Source organism: Ambystoma mexicanum, chromosome 4q (genome assembly GCF_040938575.1).
Source record: "Ambystoma mexicanum isolate Mex_15411 chromosome 4q, UKY_AmexF1_1, whole genome shotgun sequence".
In the NCBI taxonomy this organism is placed as follows: Eukaryota; Metazoa; Chordata; class Amphibia; order Caudata; family Ambystomatidae; genus Ambystoma; species Ambystoma mexicanum.
The window spans coordinates 116,493,706-116,510,992 of record NC_090928.1 but is presented as its reverse complement, the minus strand read 5'-3'; the positions used below and the strand labels follow the sequence as shown (position 1 = coordinate 116,510,992).

At 47.5% G+C, this 17,287-nt stretch overlaps 1 protein-coding gene across 1 annotated transcript in view; it reads right to left on the bottom strand.

Annotated features, from left to right (window-relative positions):
- Positions 1-16,148: 16,148 nt before the first annotated feature.
- The window catches only part of ZC2HC1B (zinc finger C2HC-type containing 1B), a 515,316-nt gene continuing 514,177 nt past the window's right edge, over positions 16,149-17,287 (bottom strand). The window contains exon 9 of the mRNA XM_069609006.1: positions 16,149-16,499. The gene's annotated coding sequence lies outside the window, so the exon portion shown is untranslated. The remainder of the gene's footprint in view (positions 16,500-17,287) is intronic.

Below are 17,287 nucleotides of genomic sequence, written 5' to 3'. Positions count from 1 at the left end.
CGAGGGGCGTGGCAGCCCTCAGCCAATGAGGAGGCTCGAAACGGGGCCATCCCTGCTCCAAGCCTCCCTGCGGCTGAGAGGCTGCCTTTGCCCCCCGCCGGGACTCGAGTAAGTCTTTTTCTTTTATTCCCTTCCCTCCCACCGCCCCCCCCAACTTACCTTCTTTTTCCTGCGTCCACAACGGGGGACGAGGGAAGCCTCCAGCTGTGTGGAGACTCGGACATCCCCACTCTGCGCCTCCACACGGCTGGGGGCTTCCCTCGTCCGCCGCCGGGGACGCAGGTACATTTTTATTTTTTTCCCTCTCCCGCCCTCCCAACCCCACTTACCTTTTTTTTTAATCCTTTTTTCGGGAGCGGACGCGCTGGGAACACTTGTGTTCAAAAGTGAAAGTGAGAAAAAGTTTATATCTAGAAGAGATTTAGTAATTGGGAATCAAAGTAGTCTTGTGACGGGCTGAGCAAAAACCTGCGCACAGTCGAAAGTCTTCCATTTTGATGAAGTAGAGAAAAGTTTGGAAAGTAGATACATTTGGTATGAGCCCAGCAGAGGGAGACAAATGTGGGCAAGGGAAGACAACGGCTTGAACATCCTGACATATAATTTCTTGAACATGTTTCTTTTGCATAACATTGTTTTCCACACTATTTGTATTTAGAAGTAAGGATTGGAAATAGGTTTATTAGAATAGGCCCTTTTATTTTGACAGACTCGACTAGGACTGCATTATTATTTGATGGTAGTAGCTTGCTCCCATCTTTAGATTTAGGATTAGATAGGCGTTTTTCAAACCAAATTGAAGTTCAATAAACACCCTTGAACTGTCATCACTTGTGTCAGTCTTACTGTTTGATTCCATGCTTTCCTTACATATGGTGTCAGACGTGGGATGCAACTCAATTGAGATGAATTGGGGAACCCTAAAATTTCAGAAGCTTAGTCATCGAGACTCAGATCCCTCTATCGCCACAAAATAATCCATAGGCTTTGATATTTGTAGCAGCAGAGAAGCTACTATCCCTCCAGGGAAAAGAGGAATGATTCCCACAGACATAGTCCTAATACCCCTTCCTGGATGTGTGTTATATAAGAATGGCTCCAAAATCTGGCCTGGTCTGGAAGTTCGGTCTGGAAGTTTGGTCTGGATGTCCTATCGGGCGTCATAGATCCCGACTTCCGTGGAGACATAAAGGTTCTCGTACAGACCCATGGTGAACCTCCAATTGAAGCACATCATGGGGACAAAATTGCACAGGAAATTCTTGAAAGGTCTCTATTTACCCGTTTTATAGAGAGGGAACCAGAAGAAACTGAGATAGGTACCTTAGGCTTTGGGGAAGTTGATGAACCATCTGCCACTGAGGCAAATAGGGAAGAAGAACCTATCATCCTTCCCGATCTAGCCTTTGCCCAGCAAAATGACCCAGCACTCGCAGACGCTTTCTTGCAGGTGATTCCTGAAGGGGAAGGATTAGAGAAGGGACCTGATAAGGAAAAGACAGCTTTCTCGACGCCGCTCAGACTATTTTAGTACAAAGCCATCCCTTTTGTCTTACATGGGGCCCCTGCCACTTTCCAACAGTTTATGGACAGGATATTACAGCCCTACTCTGATTTCTGTGGGGTTTATATTGATGACACAGTCATTTATAGTAAGACTTGGGAAGACCATCATTTCGATCTCTTCACTATTATGAGAGCCCTCAGAGAAGCCGGATTAACTGCCAATACATCCAAATGTAAGATAGCTCAATCAGCTGTGAAATACCTCGGCTTCTTTGTAGGGATTGGCAGTGTCCAGCGTCAATGAGAAAAAGTGAAAGCCGTCCTAGATACCCCCATGCCTAAGACCAAGAGAGACCTCGGAGCTTTCTTAGGATTAATCGGTTATTACCATAGGTTTATCCCTAATTTCTTAGACAGAACCGCTAGGTTGACAGACAAATGAAAGAACACTGAACCCCAGAAGATTAATTGGACTGACAAGGACGATGTATGTTACAACAGCTTAAAACAAACCCTGGGCCAGAACCCGATCCTAAAGGCAGTAGATTTTTCAAAAGAGTTTGTGTTACAAACTGACACCTCTCTTATAGGGTTAGGAGCAGTTTTGTCACAAGTTTGTGATGGATTAGAACACCCTATCCTATAACTAGCCAAAAACTCTTCCCAGGGCTGGCCACTAAGGGGCGCACGGATGAGGAACACCTCCGTGTGAGCTCCAGACCCACGGACCCCAAAAGTGACCTGAGCCCCCACTTTTGACCCCCCCTGTGCACAACAGCTGCCCAAGCTGTGCGACTTGGCCCCCCACCCACTGGGCGAAAAATGGTCGAGCCAGCCAGGAGAAAAGACCGTCGGCCCGCGCCCCCCCTCCCAGCCACACACGCAGCAGTCGGAGCACAGGCCGTGGCTGCACAAGATCCGAGGCACCAAGCTCCTCTTATCATCCCTCTGCGGAGAGCGTGGGCCGCGCTGCGGCTCCCCCAGCAGTCGCTGTCTCACCGCCTGTCCCGCAACCCCTGTGGGGCGGGCGACACCCTGCACAGGCGATAGTGTGCATACTCCCTGAGCAGCCGCCTGTGCAGCACCGGACTCCGGCGCCCCGTCGCGCAAAGTGAAGCTGAGGAGAGGGCAAGTGGCCCCCCCTCCTCCCTGGAACACGCAGAGGAGCCCGCGTGGCCTGAGGCCCCATCCCCTCCCAGAACCCTCCCCGTCCGAGGTCCGGGGCTGGGTGGTGGTGCTCTGGTCGCGGAGGAAGAGCGCCCCCCTCTCCCCACCCCAATTGAAGACCGGGCTGGATCCACCGCAGCAGGCGGCGCGCGGGCTTGCGAGGGCCCCTCACTGTGCGTGCCGCCCTCCACAACACAGCTGGACACACGGGCCCCTGAGGCGGGGCACTGACACGCTGGACTCTGTTCACACCCCTGCCCCAGAGGGCCCCAACGAATACAGCATCGAGGGCCCAAGGGGGGAGATCCTAACACTGAGCTGAAGCCGTTGGCCCTGCCGTGGCCCCTGTACTTCGCACAACGCCAGCCCAGGCCCAAGTCAACACCCCACAAAGCTCTATGCACCATTAAACTGCCCCCAACTCTAAGCACCCTACACCACGCCTTGTGCCACGCTCCCTTTTCGATTACAAGGGTGCAGTGTACAACCCAGTGAGGCTGATCCACTAGATATCCCCTGAAGAGGCACTGCTTCCCCCAGGCACCGTCACAAGAGAACCAACAGTCATCTAACTCCCCCTGGAGGGCAGCAACACGCTCAGAGTCAAGAAACTCTTCCCACCTGCCATGTGAAGCGTTTTGCCCTGGGAGCACCCCACAGCGAGTCCAGACCTCGTTCACCCAGCCACAGCGCCATAACTGGTGGTCCTGGACCCCCTGCAAGCAACTGAGGAACTACTCACATTATCCCTGCTAAATACATCACTAAAGGCCACAGCAAACAAGGCAAGGAGCTTGTGTCTGCAGCAAGGGCACCGCAGAGGGCTGGGCCCCCACCTACGGGGTGTGTGCCCTCCTCTGTGCAACCAGCAGTCTTTTGTCCCTCCCAGAACCGGACAGGCGGGCCAGCGACAAAGAGAAACGAAGCATCCAACTGTGTCCCCCCCTGAACTTTAACTGGAGCCAAAGCCCCCTGCTAAGGGATCTTTCTCACACAACCCCACTGGTACCTACACACAGGCCTGCACCAACACTTGAGCACCCTTGAAATTGCATCGGGCCCACCGACAGAAGCCAACTCAAACGGAGGGTAGGGCCCCTGGACCCAGGGCGTGTGCCTCCTCCCACCCATAGGCCCCCGATCCACGGGACGCCCTGCACAACGTCCCACAGCATACTTCAAGAGCCACACAACATAGCAGTGCAGAGGGTAGGGTCCGCACACCCGAGGCGTTTGCCTCCTCCCACACAAGTACCATATGAACATTAAAAGCAAGTTGGCCAGATACACATATACCCCGCTTCTTCCGGACCCAGATCCGAGAACCGTGATGTCATTGGAGGCCTCGGAGACGGGAGCGGCAGCAACCAAGGGAGACATCGCTGCCCTCCTGAGTGAAATCCGAAACATGGGGGCTAACCTCGGCGGCAAAATCGATAAGATGACACAGAGAGTGGATAACATTGAGGAGAGACTGGAGGGGGTCGAGAACAACCAAGCCTCGATAGATACCCTGTAAGCCCAACTAGACCTCAGGATATGTAACATAGAGAAGAGGGAGGATGAAATTCGCCTTAAGATAGACGACTTAGAAAATAGAGAGAGAAAGAATAACCTACAGTTCTTTCGGATTCCGGAGCGCGAAGGGGAAACAGAAGAAGACCTCAAACAAACAATACACAATATCATTAAAATCCTGACAGCAGATGAGGACATCGACAAACCTAAAACCGAGAGAATACAGAGAGCCGGTGGCCCACCAGGCGGCCCGAGGTCAGTCCTCGCCAGATTGCACAGATATCAGGACAGAACAAGGATAATTGCGAAAGCCAGGACCGGGGGCTCCCTCCCCCTTGGGGGGGGGCTTAGATCACTATCTTGCAGGATCTATCCTCACTCACCCTGGCCTTGTGACGCCTCTGTGGCTCACTAACGAAATGGCTTAAAGGCCAAGGCACAAGATACAGGTGGGGCTATCTCTTCTCCGTTACGTTTGAGCATGGAAGTAGGAAGATACAGCTCCGCTCTGAAGAAGAAATACGACAGTGTATCACAGATCTTCTTGGGACAGGCCCAAAAGAAGGAGCAGAAGAGGACCCCGTGCAGGACAGAGCGAGATGGGAGCTCTAGGGCCCGAGGAGGAAAAGAGTCAAGGGATCCAGAAAGTATAGACGACCCAACGACACACCAGACAATAACAAATGATACTGTTCACTTAAGTCCCATATCTCAGCGATGCTTACCTCGATATTATTGCATGGATATTTACCAACATTCCGTAACCTGGCACACCCCTGCTGTGGCGCCTGATTCACAACGGGCCTGCCGCCTGGAGAGCAGGGATCAGCAGTCGGTGGACGATGAATCCGGAAACCGCATGTATCACTACATTTTCTATTTAACTGTAAAAGTTGTTGTTGTTTATTACAGTGTTTGAAGGAAAGGGGGGAGGGGGCTCAAAATGCTATAATGATAATAGCTGTAGTAGGGTTTGTGCGGTTACGACCCTCACTGGTGGTCCGATAGTGGACCGGCTGTATACACTCAGTCCAACTCGGACGCCACCGAACCAAGATGCAGACCCTCATGGAAAAAGCGAAAGGCGAAGAGACGGAACTGAGGGCAACGGATATTATGTTTAATACCTTGAAGGGGAGGGAGGGAGGAGGGAGGCAAAACATATCACAGCCTCAGTTGGTTGGGGGCACCTACCAGGTTACTTCCACTGTGGCGACATCCAGCAACGGGCGACGCGACTTGATGAGCGAATCCAAAGGACACATCACTGATCAACGGACATGACAAACCAAGTGACAGGCATGGCACACTCAAAATTGGCACACTGAACATCAAGGGGCTTAATTCTCCCACCAAAAGGTCGCTAGCGTCCAGAGAGTTCAAGAGGGCGAAGCTAGACATACTTTTTCTACAGGAAACCCGATACAGCAAGGGAGATGAGAGGCAGGTCCTATACACCATGCAGGCTCCGAATATTGGGGTTCAGGCCCACTCAAGAAAGCTGGAGTCGGCATCTTAGTCAACAAAGCGACCCCGTTCAAACTCTTAAAAACCTGGGCTGACGTAAGTGGCAGAGCGCTTGTACTGGTCGGCAAAATACAAGGCACCATCATCACACTCGCATCCATATATGCACCTAATACCGGACAGTCCAGGTTCCTACAACAAACAGTTCCCAAAGTCATGAATGAAGTGGAAGGCGAAGTGATCTTGGGAGCCAACCTTAACTTGTGGATGGATCCACACCAGGACAGACAAGGAGGCAATCCACTTGCAACCCCCCCATCTGGCTCCGGACACTCACAGGTCGCGGACATGATGGATGCCTACAACCTCAAGCATGTATGGCGACACATGAACCCGAATCAAACAGGTTTCACTTTCTACTCGACTTCAGCAGAATTAACTATATATATCTCACCTCAGAACTCACTGAGGTAATGTCCAAATCCAGTTTATCTCCCGTAACATGGTCGGACCATGACATGGTCACGGTCACCATCGATCGGATGGCTCCCCCCCCAGAGAAGCTCTAAATGGCGATGTAACGAGGCTCTCTTTAAGGATCCGAACTTTCGGGATCAACTCGAGCAGGACATCACCCAATACTTTGAACAAAACAATACATGCAAAACCTCTGTAAATACAGTATGGGAGGCAGGTAAAGCCACTTGGAGAGGAATACTTATTAAAGAAGGGGCAGCTAAGAAAAGAGAACGCCAACTCATAGAAAACAGGCTGTGAAATGAAATCACCAAACTGGACTTCATCGCCCAATCTTCAGGCCCCGACAGAATTAAAAAAAATCGAGCAAGCCAACGACAAGAGGGAGGAACTGCGGCAATTAGAAACTGGTAGCATTGTGCGCAAACTCCAATGTCTTAAGCAAAAACAATACGAACATGGGGACAAAGCAGGTGCCCTACTTGCCGCAAGACTCTGGGGGCAAGGCAGACAGCGATGGGTCCCAACGATACAGAACGAAGAAGCACCTCACGGACACCGCCCTCCCAATATCTCGGAAGTCTTCGCTGGCTTCTGCGAGAAACTATACACTTCAGATGCTGCCCCACACCCAGAGGCGATCACAGAATATATGAACAAAGTATCCCTGCCAACTCTCCCCCTGGACATAGCACAAGCCATAGATGCCCCTATCACAGAGAGGAAATTGAAGAGGCGATTAAAAGACTTCCAGCGGGGAAAGCCCCCGGAAACGATGGCTATACAGCAGGGTTTTACAAGACTTTTAAGGACGCCCTCCTCCCATTCATGGTCGACCTCTTCAATAACATCCAGCAATCCGGAGTGGCGCCCGAATCCTTCTCAGAAGCACTTATAACGGTCATACCCAAGGAAGGAAAGGATCCCAAGCAGTGTGCATCCTACCGCCCAATTTCCCTCCTAAACACTGACACCAAAATCTATACGAGAGTTCTCACGACGCGGCTCGAGTCACACATGCCAGCAATAATCCATAATGACCAAGTGGGTTTCATCCTCGGTAGACAAGGCACACATTCTACCCGGAAGACCCTTCACCTCATACGTGAGGCCAAAAAGATGCCAAACATGCCCGCATTATTTTCGGTCGATGCCGAGAAGGCGTTCAACAGAGTTGAATGGTACTTCCTGGAGACCACACTGAAGAAAATAGGCCTGGGCTCCACTCTCCGACGAGGGATCAAAGCTGTCTACATGGCTCCACGAGCATCTGTAGTAGTGAACTCCCAATATTCCTGCTGGTTCCCCCTCAGTAGAGGTACAAGACAAGGTTGTCCCCTCTTGGCAATACTCTTCGCTCTATCGCTGGAACCGCTTGCCCAAACGCTTCGAGCAGACGCCGGCGTAGAGGGTATGCGAGTAAACGGCAGAGAATATAAGCTGGCCTTGTATGCAGATGACATCATGCTCCATGTACAAAATCCGATGTCATCAATCCCCCGAGCGATCCGCCTGATAGAAGATTATGCCGCACTCTCAGGCTTCAAAATGAACAAAACCAAATCTATCCTCTTATCGCTCCATGAACCCTCCACAGATCAACAATTAGACATTGGGCGCTTAGGACCAATCATCGGAAGCCCAACACTGAGATACTTGGGGGTCAATCTAACAAGAGACATCGAACACCTGTATGAAGCAAACTTCCCCCAACTCCTCGACGCCCTTAAAGCGGATCTCACAAAATGGAAATCACTTACAATCTCCTGGATGGGACGTCTGAATGCTATTAAAATGGTGAGCCTCCCACGCTTCCTATACCCCTTTCAGGTCCTGCCTATCACAATCCCGGACCAATTTTTCAAACAAGTTAAGAAGGTCATATCGGAATTCCTGTGGAAAGGAAAAAAATGCAGGATACCCTATGAAACCCTGATACTACCGAAGGAGCAGGGAGGAGTGGGCCTTCCGGATATAGAACGATACTACCAGGCGGCACAACTCAGAATCCTGATCCCACACTTGCGTGACAGAAGGGGCCTGCAATGGGTTCAGTTGGACAACGATAATCTAACCCCCGCAACTCTCGCAGAATGGTTATGGGTCCCCAGACCAAAACTTCTAAGAAGACTGCGCAACCACCCAATACTGGGGACAATGTGGAACATATGGAAGGAAGGGAAAGGGATGTCTGGAGTTCCCACGTGGCCTTCTCCTCTGATCCATCTCTGGTCCCCCGGGATCAGAGAGGAAATCCCCAACCACGCCAGATACCAAGCCTGGTTTGATGCTGGACTTGAGAGAGTGGGCCAGCTGTGGAGAATCGGAAAATTCATATCAATTACAGAACTAGAAGAAGCTCTCCAACTACACCCGATTCCGATTTTCTTGTACCTGCGATTGAAAGGAGTATTATCCAAGAGGGAGTGGAAGGCCAAAAAGCAAAGAGCCCTTCGAGACAATTTTGGACACGACCAACACAAACAAAGGCCTACCAGCACGCATGTACAGCGCTTCAATCTGTAAGGAACAAACTTCAAGTCCCCGCCTTCAAGAGAGATGGGAAAAAGATTTCGGCAGAGAATTCGACCAGCAGGCTTTGGACAGAATTTGTGAAACACCATCCAGAATATCAATTGCAGCCCAGTACAAATTGCATACAATAAAGCTACTCCACAGATGTCAGTACGACCCACACAGGCTTTCCAAAATGTTTCAGACCTACAGCCCGAGATGCTGGCGACAATGTGGCATGGACGCCGATTACTGGCACATGTGGTGGGACTGCCCCAAAGTTTGCATCTACTGGCAAGAAGTCCGGGCATGGATCAAACAGTTAGATGGCATAGAAAGGGAACCATCCCCCCTCCTGATTCTCTTTGGTCTTGAAGAAGAGGACGATGAACTGATTAGGGTTAAAGGACTAGCATCCCCTCTGCTTTGGCTGCGAGAGCTGGCCTGGTCATCAAATGGAAATCCCCACGCCTTCCAGTTAAAAAGGACTGGATACAGATCACAACAATCATCTACACATGGAAAAAATGACGGCGGCCCTCCACGACAAGGCTGCACGACATGAGGAAGCCTGGTGCGACTTTGCCAGTCACTACATCGCAGGCTCAGTGGCGATCGACCCGACGCACCAAGGAATTTAGAAAACATTCCGTCCTAGCACAAACTGAGCATCACATGACACGCCGCCAGATAAACATGCCTGTCACAAACTTAATCATTAACTCTTAACTCAAATGACGATCAGTGATAAACGTCATGTCGCCAACTACAAACCGCCACAACAAACGCCAATGAACTGGAAGATCTACAAGCCTGTTAAGGAGTGGGAGGGAGGGGGGTAAGGGTTTTAAACTTCCTTTCATTAGGGCAGGACATGTATTTGTTGTTAAAATGTTGTTCAGGTGGAACAAAACAGTATCTTGGTGTAACCCTGTGAGTACAACATACACCCACCTGTATGTTCATTCCTAATGTTTAAAAATCAATAAAATTTAAATGAAAAAAAAATCTCTTCCCACGTGAAAATAACTACTCAGTGTTAGAATTAGAGGCCCTTGCCATCAAATGGGCCATCACCCATCTACGATACTATCACCTAGGAAGGAAGTTCACACTCGCCACAGATCATTCTGCATTAGTGTTCATAAGCCAACGCAAGGGCACTAAACCTTGAGTCATGCAATGGTTCTTAGACCTGCAACCCTACTGTTTCACTGGGGAGCACCGAAAAGGTAAAGACGAGGGGAACATCGATTTCCTTTCTCTGTTACCCTGTGAAACAGATGCGGCTACATCGCATAGGGGAAGGGCATGTGAGAAACCAGAAGGTGCCTCACGAACTAGTCCCTGGGGATCTGTCATCCAGGTGGCCAGGACACAGCCATTGCTTTTGGAGCCAGTTCCCAGAGGTGGACCAGTGTGGGAGGATCAACTGGGTGAGGGGTCTTTGAGGAATGGGAATGGGACACTGGATGGTGAGACGCGGTATCCCCTTCCCTCTAACACCTCTACCCCACCCTACCATGTAGGATATTTAGTAACTTCCCTGCCCCGTTTACAACACAAACACTTCAACACGGACAGTCCTATATGGGAGAAAACAGACTAACACTCGAGCCGTGTACCTGACATGTCCCAATGCACTGGTCAGGTGAGGTCAGGCCAGGCAATTACTCATACCTGACTTCCATCAAACCTCCCCAAACGGATAAAAGACAGAGCATGAGAGCACCCTCTGAGCGAGGCCAAGCACAAGAGGAAACAGTTTTGAGATGGCAGCTGAACAAAAGAAGAAAGACGATAAAACACAAGGGGATCGCAAGGAGGGACGTTCCCCTTGACCTTTTGGGCAAGGAGCCATTAGTTTCCAGAAACCAGAGAGACAGAAAGTGTAAGACCAGTAAACTAAGCTGAAGAATCCTGCATTGTGTGTCGGAGATACCCAGGCCACTCCCGTGTCAATAATCAAGGCAGGGAGAAGCACCAACCACTGTGGTACCGTTCTTGGTTCCGAGAACAAAGCAGCGTCAGTGAAATCAACAAAGCCGGTGAGTTGGGGAGACTGACACAATACTGGTCTGTGTTGAAGTTTGCAAGCAGCAACATTGTATGATGAGCACTGAAACGAACATTGTTAAAATGCGTGTGAGAAGAGATGCAAGTAAATTTGAACTGCTGATGAGTGATTGAACTTTAAAAGCAAGATACAATACCTTTGAAAGAGTGGTCCGGCACCGCGTGGGTGCTCAATCAAAGGTCTCTGTAAGGTATCCAGCTGAGAAGTGGCAAAAGTGAAAGTGAGAAAAAGGTTATATCAAGAAGAGAACGAGTAATTGTGAAATTGAAGTGGTCCTGCGACGGGTCGAGCAAAATCTCACACACAGTCGAAAGTCTTCGATTTTGATGAAGTAGAGAAAAGTTCAGAAAGTAGATAAATTCGGTCTGAGCCCAGCGGAGGGAGACCAATTGAAGGTTTTGTGTTAAAGTGGGTCTGAGTCCGGCAGAGAGTGACCCGGTGTGAACAGTAAATCACCTGAGAAGTTGTATATGTGAAATCCTAAAAAGAAAGGAACTTTAATGTTTGTCGTCTTGCATCAGGGCCTCTGAAATAAGAGATTTTGAATAGCAGGAGACTTTGGCACAGAAGGCCCTGATGCTGAAGTTTTGAACTGCATCCTTGTGCTAGAGAAGCCCAAGAGTGTGATAAGCTTGAGTGTGCCGCCTTGCCCCATGCTGAAAACGTGGGGAAGGAAACCCAATGGCTTGAACATCCTGACATATTCAGTCAGCATACTCCCGGGAGGATAACTCAGTGGCAAAGTGCTCGTCTTGGAAGCAAGACGACACAAAGCAACACAGGTTCGACACCTGGGTCCGCGCTTAGAAACCTCTGGGTATTTAAGCACGTTATACATTTGCAACTAAGACAAAAAAACAATTACGCAACTAAAAAACAAACAATTCCTTTAACAGCGCCTCGATGCCCACGGGCTGTGTGAGTGCTTTAAAAATGCAAAATAAATAAATATTTCTTGAACACTTTTCTTTTGCATAACATTGTTTCCCACACTATTTGTATTTTAGAAGTAAGGATTGACAATAGGTTTATTAGTATAGGCCTTTTTTATTTTGACAGACTCCACTAGGACTGTTTTATTATTATTTGATGGTCGTAGCTTGCTCCCACCTTTAGATTTAGGATTAGACAGGCATTTTTCAAACCCAATTGAAATTCAATAAACACCCTTGAACTGTGATCACTTGTGTTTGTCTTACTGTTTGATACCACGCCTTCCTTACAGCTCCCATTTCCTTTCACAACAAACCCTCTATCCCTCAAGCCTTTATAGGCTATTGTCAGCCCTTTCCCTGTTCTTCCCCTAAAACATTCCCAAAGAAACACCAGTATGCTACTGGGATGAGGAAGAAAACAACTAGAGCAACACATCCTCATTTTATGAATGCACATACATACCAGCCTCGCTAGGTACTGAGACGAGGAGGAGGACAACAAGAGTAAAGCAAGACTTCAGTTTCAGCAGTGAGTGGTCTAGTCCTTTTTGGAACAGTCATGGTGGCAGGAGCTTTAAAAGCCGGAATCAGTATGGAATTGGTTTCTGCTGTGGAAGCAGGGTCATGAACTGCTGGGTGAACCACGAACTGCTGGTTGCAAGCAGACCTCTCTGGTGCAGCGGTGTGGCAAGTGGAGCGCTCAAGACCCTTTGGAAAATGCAGAGTTTATGCAGGGGGAAGCGAAGCTGAAGGACGCTGGAGGCCGGTGGCAAACCACAAGAGGGAGACCGGCATGACCGAGCAAAGCGGGCATGTGAGTCCCGAGCTGCAGAAGGAGCATAGCTGGGCGATCGCGAGCCACGGAGAGCCGCTGGGAGAAGACGCAAGGTACCGCACAGGAAGAAAAGAACCAGTGGCGGCAGAGGACCTCGCAAGAAGCTTTAAGTGCTGACCGGTGAGTGTACCAATTAGGGCGAACACAGGCTAGCAGGCGAACATGTGAAACAAGTGATGAGCATTGATTTGAATGGAAGTACACATTGCTTTTAATACCAATTTAAATGAAAGAAAATATAAGCACTTTTGTATACCGAACAGAATGAAAGCAAGTTTGGAGCACGCTTGAATATTGAACAGAGTGAAAGAAAGTTTGTGAATCTGGTCGATGCAATGAACTGCATTATATGAGAAACCAAGCATTGTCAACTGGCAAAATACAAGGAACTGTATTACCTGAGAAACAAGTACTGGCAAAAGCCATGAGATTACAAAGAGTGTATGTTATGAGAAACCAAGTAGTGGCCAAAGCCAAGAGAATTCAAGGAACTGTATGTCATAAGGACATAAGCACTGGCAAGAGCCAAGAGAATACAAGAAAGTGTAACAAGTGCATAGTGGCAAATCAAGCCACGTAAAATGTCAGGCGAGTGTGACACAGGTGAATAAATCAAGCATCTATTTATTTTTTTTATTTTTTTATAGGCATATGATTTATTTCAAACCTTTACCATTTTACAAAATGTCCTCAAATAAAAGAGAGAGAACAGGATATAAATCAAGCATCACTGTGAAGTTGAAGCAGTGGCCTAGTGTTGATGTGGTCCAACAACTGCGCCTACACCGAGTGCCCCCCTGAATGGAAAAGCCACTGAAAGCAACCTTAAAGAAGTTTGTGTTTTACAACAACCTCTTATGTGATTTTGGAGTCAAGAAACTGAACTGCCTATGTGAACTAGTGAAAATTAAACAATAAGTTTGGAAGTATCCCCTGGAATTGGGTTGTTTTGAAAAGCTGGAAGATTCGAACTCTTGGGGAAGGGAACCCCTGTGTTTTGTGACTATTTTGAACTTAGGGAAGGGAAAGCTGATTACAAGCGAAGAGCTGGAAGAAACTCTGAATTTTTATTTGAATACTACTCATTTTGATGCTGACATCCCTGCACATTGTATGCAGCTAGTTGTGAGGGCAAGCATAGGTTTTGGACACAAACAGACATTTGCTTTGAACTTCCTGACACAGACTATCCTTAGTTTCTTTAGGTAGGGAAATCTCACCTTAGCATAGGGCAAGTTAGGCCTTACTCCATCCTGCCTTTTGAGTTAATAAAACTTTGTGAACCAAACTTGAACCTGTTATCTATGTCTGCTTCATGATGCCTTCACAGCGCCTAGACTGAGGACACCCATCAATGGAAAGTCAATTTAAATACCCACATCAGAGCTTATGGGTGAATCTGAAGGAAACCCAGTGTGAACTGGAACTGAGGATTTGAACTTTGTAAAATTGTTCAAAGACTTGAAGCCTTGGAAAAGGAAGACGCCTTTGGGGTTTGTGAACTAATTAGAAAGCTTGGAGAAGGGAGACCCCTTTTTGGGAGACTTTGTGAACGATCTTGAATCGTGGGGAAGGGAGACCCTTTCCAACCCAGAGCTGGAAGAAGCTTGGAACCGTTATTTGAACACTTATAATTGTGAAGCAGACATCCCTACACAGTGTATACAAATAGATGTGAGGGCAAGTATAGGTTTTGACACAAACAGACAGTTACTTTGGGACATCCTGACATAGACTACCCTTAATTTCATTTAGGTAGGGAAATCCTACCTTTGTACAGGGCAAGTTATGCCTTTTTCCAACCCTTTTTTTGATGTAATAAAAGTATAAAGAGAAAACCGGAATTCAGTTGTCTGTGTCCACTTCATGATGCCTTCATACCTCCCAAAAGATGGTGAATGGGGTCATGTAAGCAGCCAGATACGTTTCCAAATGTATCCTGAAATAATGGAGCCAGAGGCCCTCAGCAAATTGCCATGGTAACACTGTGATAACCCCCTTTTTTTCGATCACAAAAATGGAAGAATCGGCAGTGCCATTTGCTCTTTTGGAATGTTTTCAAGTCCAGAAATAGCATCCCAAAACTATCAAGTAGGAAATCAAAGATAGATAAAAAAAAAGTGTACTTTCCTTAGAATATGGCTTCCAGTTGTGGAGTCTCAGAAGTATTCTTTAAGAATACTGATGGTATTTGTATTTTCATTAATCTCCTTTCCCTGTGGCCAGATTCAGACTGTAACAAATCCACTTGCCACTCTATCTTATGTTTTTCTCCATCTTGAAAAACAGATGGCAGGAGAATTCCACCTGTCGTCTGACGCATCAAGTGGCTTCCATTTTCTTTATCCTGGAAGGCATGTACTCTAAAATGCATCTGCATTTGTGGGCTTGGAATGTGATGAAAAACCGTTAACTGAAGCACATGTGATGCCATCAAAGATATTCCTGAAATGCCCTTTGTATTTCTTCACATCGCCATAGCCTTTCCCCCACTTCAGAATTCCTTAAGTACATTCTGACCAATGACAATACCAAAGGCTCTGTTAAGTATAGACATAAATAAAGCTTCCAGTCCACACTTCCAACTTGCCTTGCTACGTTCTTCAAATCCTGATTTAACATCCCCACCCTTTGCATAGACATAATCTCTGGTACACTTAAAGAGTTATTCTACACCAAAGCCTGTTCGAATGTCAGCTTAAAATATGGCGGAAACCCCAAATACCATCCACAACAGACAGGGCACAGGTCTTCTGGGTGCACTGAAACACTGCTGTTTGACACAATCGTGACATTTCTTGCTGATTTTAATGAGGGTCATGCAGCAATTTTTATGTTGCTTGGTCTGCTGGCCTATGTAACAGCCGACCAACACCTCCTCCTAAACAAATCACCCCGAGGGGATCCAGTGATTTCTGCCAGCAGATTAACATATTAGATTAACAAAGGTTCCACGATGTCATTTGTGACATTTTTTCACACCCCCGCTGCCCCTTCACCTGTCTGCCATCCACCCACCACCATCTGCTCCCCCTCTGTGCCTCCAGCGCTGTTACCAAGCACCCGCTTCCTCTCTGTTTTTGTCTTTACCCAATTTCCCCTTCCACACTCCCGCACCCAAACTATTCTTTGTATGGCATGGGTGATGCCCTGTGCCCCCCCCTTTTCTGGTGAATCCGTGCTCCCTCCATTTCTTTCATTTCCATTCCCCATCCGCCACCCCACTTCATACAGACAAATGGGAGCCTTGGAAAAGGTTGTCTGCACAATTAAAGCCACAAAAAGATGACCGGGACCCTTAGGCATATGTATCATTAGATATTTGACTGAAAGGCTGAAGAACACAAACCCTAATACTGGGTGACACAAATAGGGGTGCTGTACCTTTTGAAAGAAGAGAGCACAGAGGGCATGGGGGCATGAAGTGAGGGAAGAAGGCAAGGAAGAAGGAAGGAAGGTAGGGAGTGAGGAAGGAGTCAGTAAGGGATGGATGGGCAGTATTTTAGAGTATAAGGAAAGACGATTCGGGCCAAACGATCCAAAGTATTATTGTGTTAAATTACACAAAGTTATGCCTGTGTAAAGTGAAACATGTCCTTCTCATGATAAAACAAGTACCAATAAAGCGGCCCATATCAAGTTGTGTTTGTTTGACGTCTAAGCCAAATTATAATAGTACATTTTCAAATCTGGAAATCATTAGCATTTCGTTTTTCTCTCGTAGGTGGTGAAATTTGCTGTGCGGATGGGCGTCTTTGGCTTTGCTCCAGAAAGCTGAGCGCCTTGGCCATGGTACACATGAACTTTTTAAGCTTAAGGCTTGTTTTATTGAACAGCTTCAAAAACAACTCCTTCCGTTTGCAGCAGCTTTCATGTCTTTTAGGAGTATGTTCAAGGGGTGTTACTTCCGGTGCTCAGTGTTGATCTGTTGTTGTAGAGCTTGGGGCTGCTGGTATATCTTACAGGCTTAATTCTTCAATATGCCCTATTTTAAGCCTCTGGTCTAAAAGCAAAACCGAAATATTTATTGTTATTTTCCAGTCCAAGCCTTTTTTTTTTAAATTAATTTTTACAATTTAGTACGAACAAAAAGATGAGACAAAGAAAGAATAATAAAACAACATGAAACACTTGTGTACAGACGTGTTATAAATCATATCATATCATGTTTCTATGTCAGGTCCAGGAACCTGCCCCAGATCTCCTCGTACAGACCACCCTTTTTTTGTCTGCGCAGGATGACTCTCTCAAACAGCGACATCTTCTGCAGGTCCTCAACCCACTCCGCCGACATGGGAAATGTTGTACCCTTCCAATCTCGCAACACAATCTTATTTGCAGAGAGAGAGGCCCTAAAGAACCAGCACTTTTGTGGGTAATTCAAATCTTCCAAAAGTTCACTCTTCCCCAGGGCAATGGCCACAGAATCAACATTTAAGTCTGTTCTCAAAACCTTGTTCATTGTCTTTGTGACTTCACTCCAGAAAACACGCACTCTACAACATTCCCACAACATTCCCACACCATGTGTTCAAATTAGCCCAATCTATGACTACACTCCCAACAGGCCAGTCTGAATCTTTGCTGTGCAGCTTCTATGTAAATAGGTGGGAGTGTGTATTTTTAAAGATTCTGGTGTAACGTTTTGGGGTTACAAATCTTAATAACGAGCATGAATTGTGCTTAATTTTTTAAGACCACTGGCTTCACGTAACATAACATCCCATGACCTAACATCACATCAATAATAGAACCCCATCTATCCCCCCTTCTAAGGAGAGCACTGCCCTC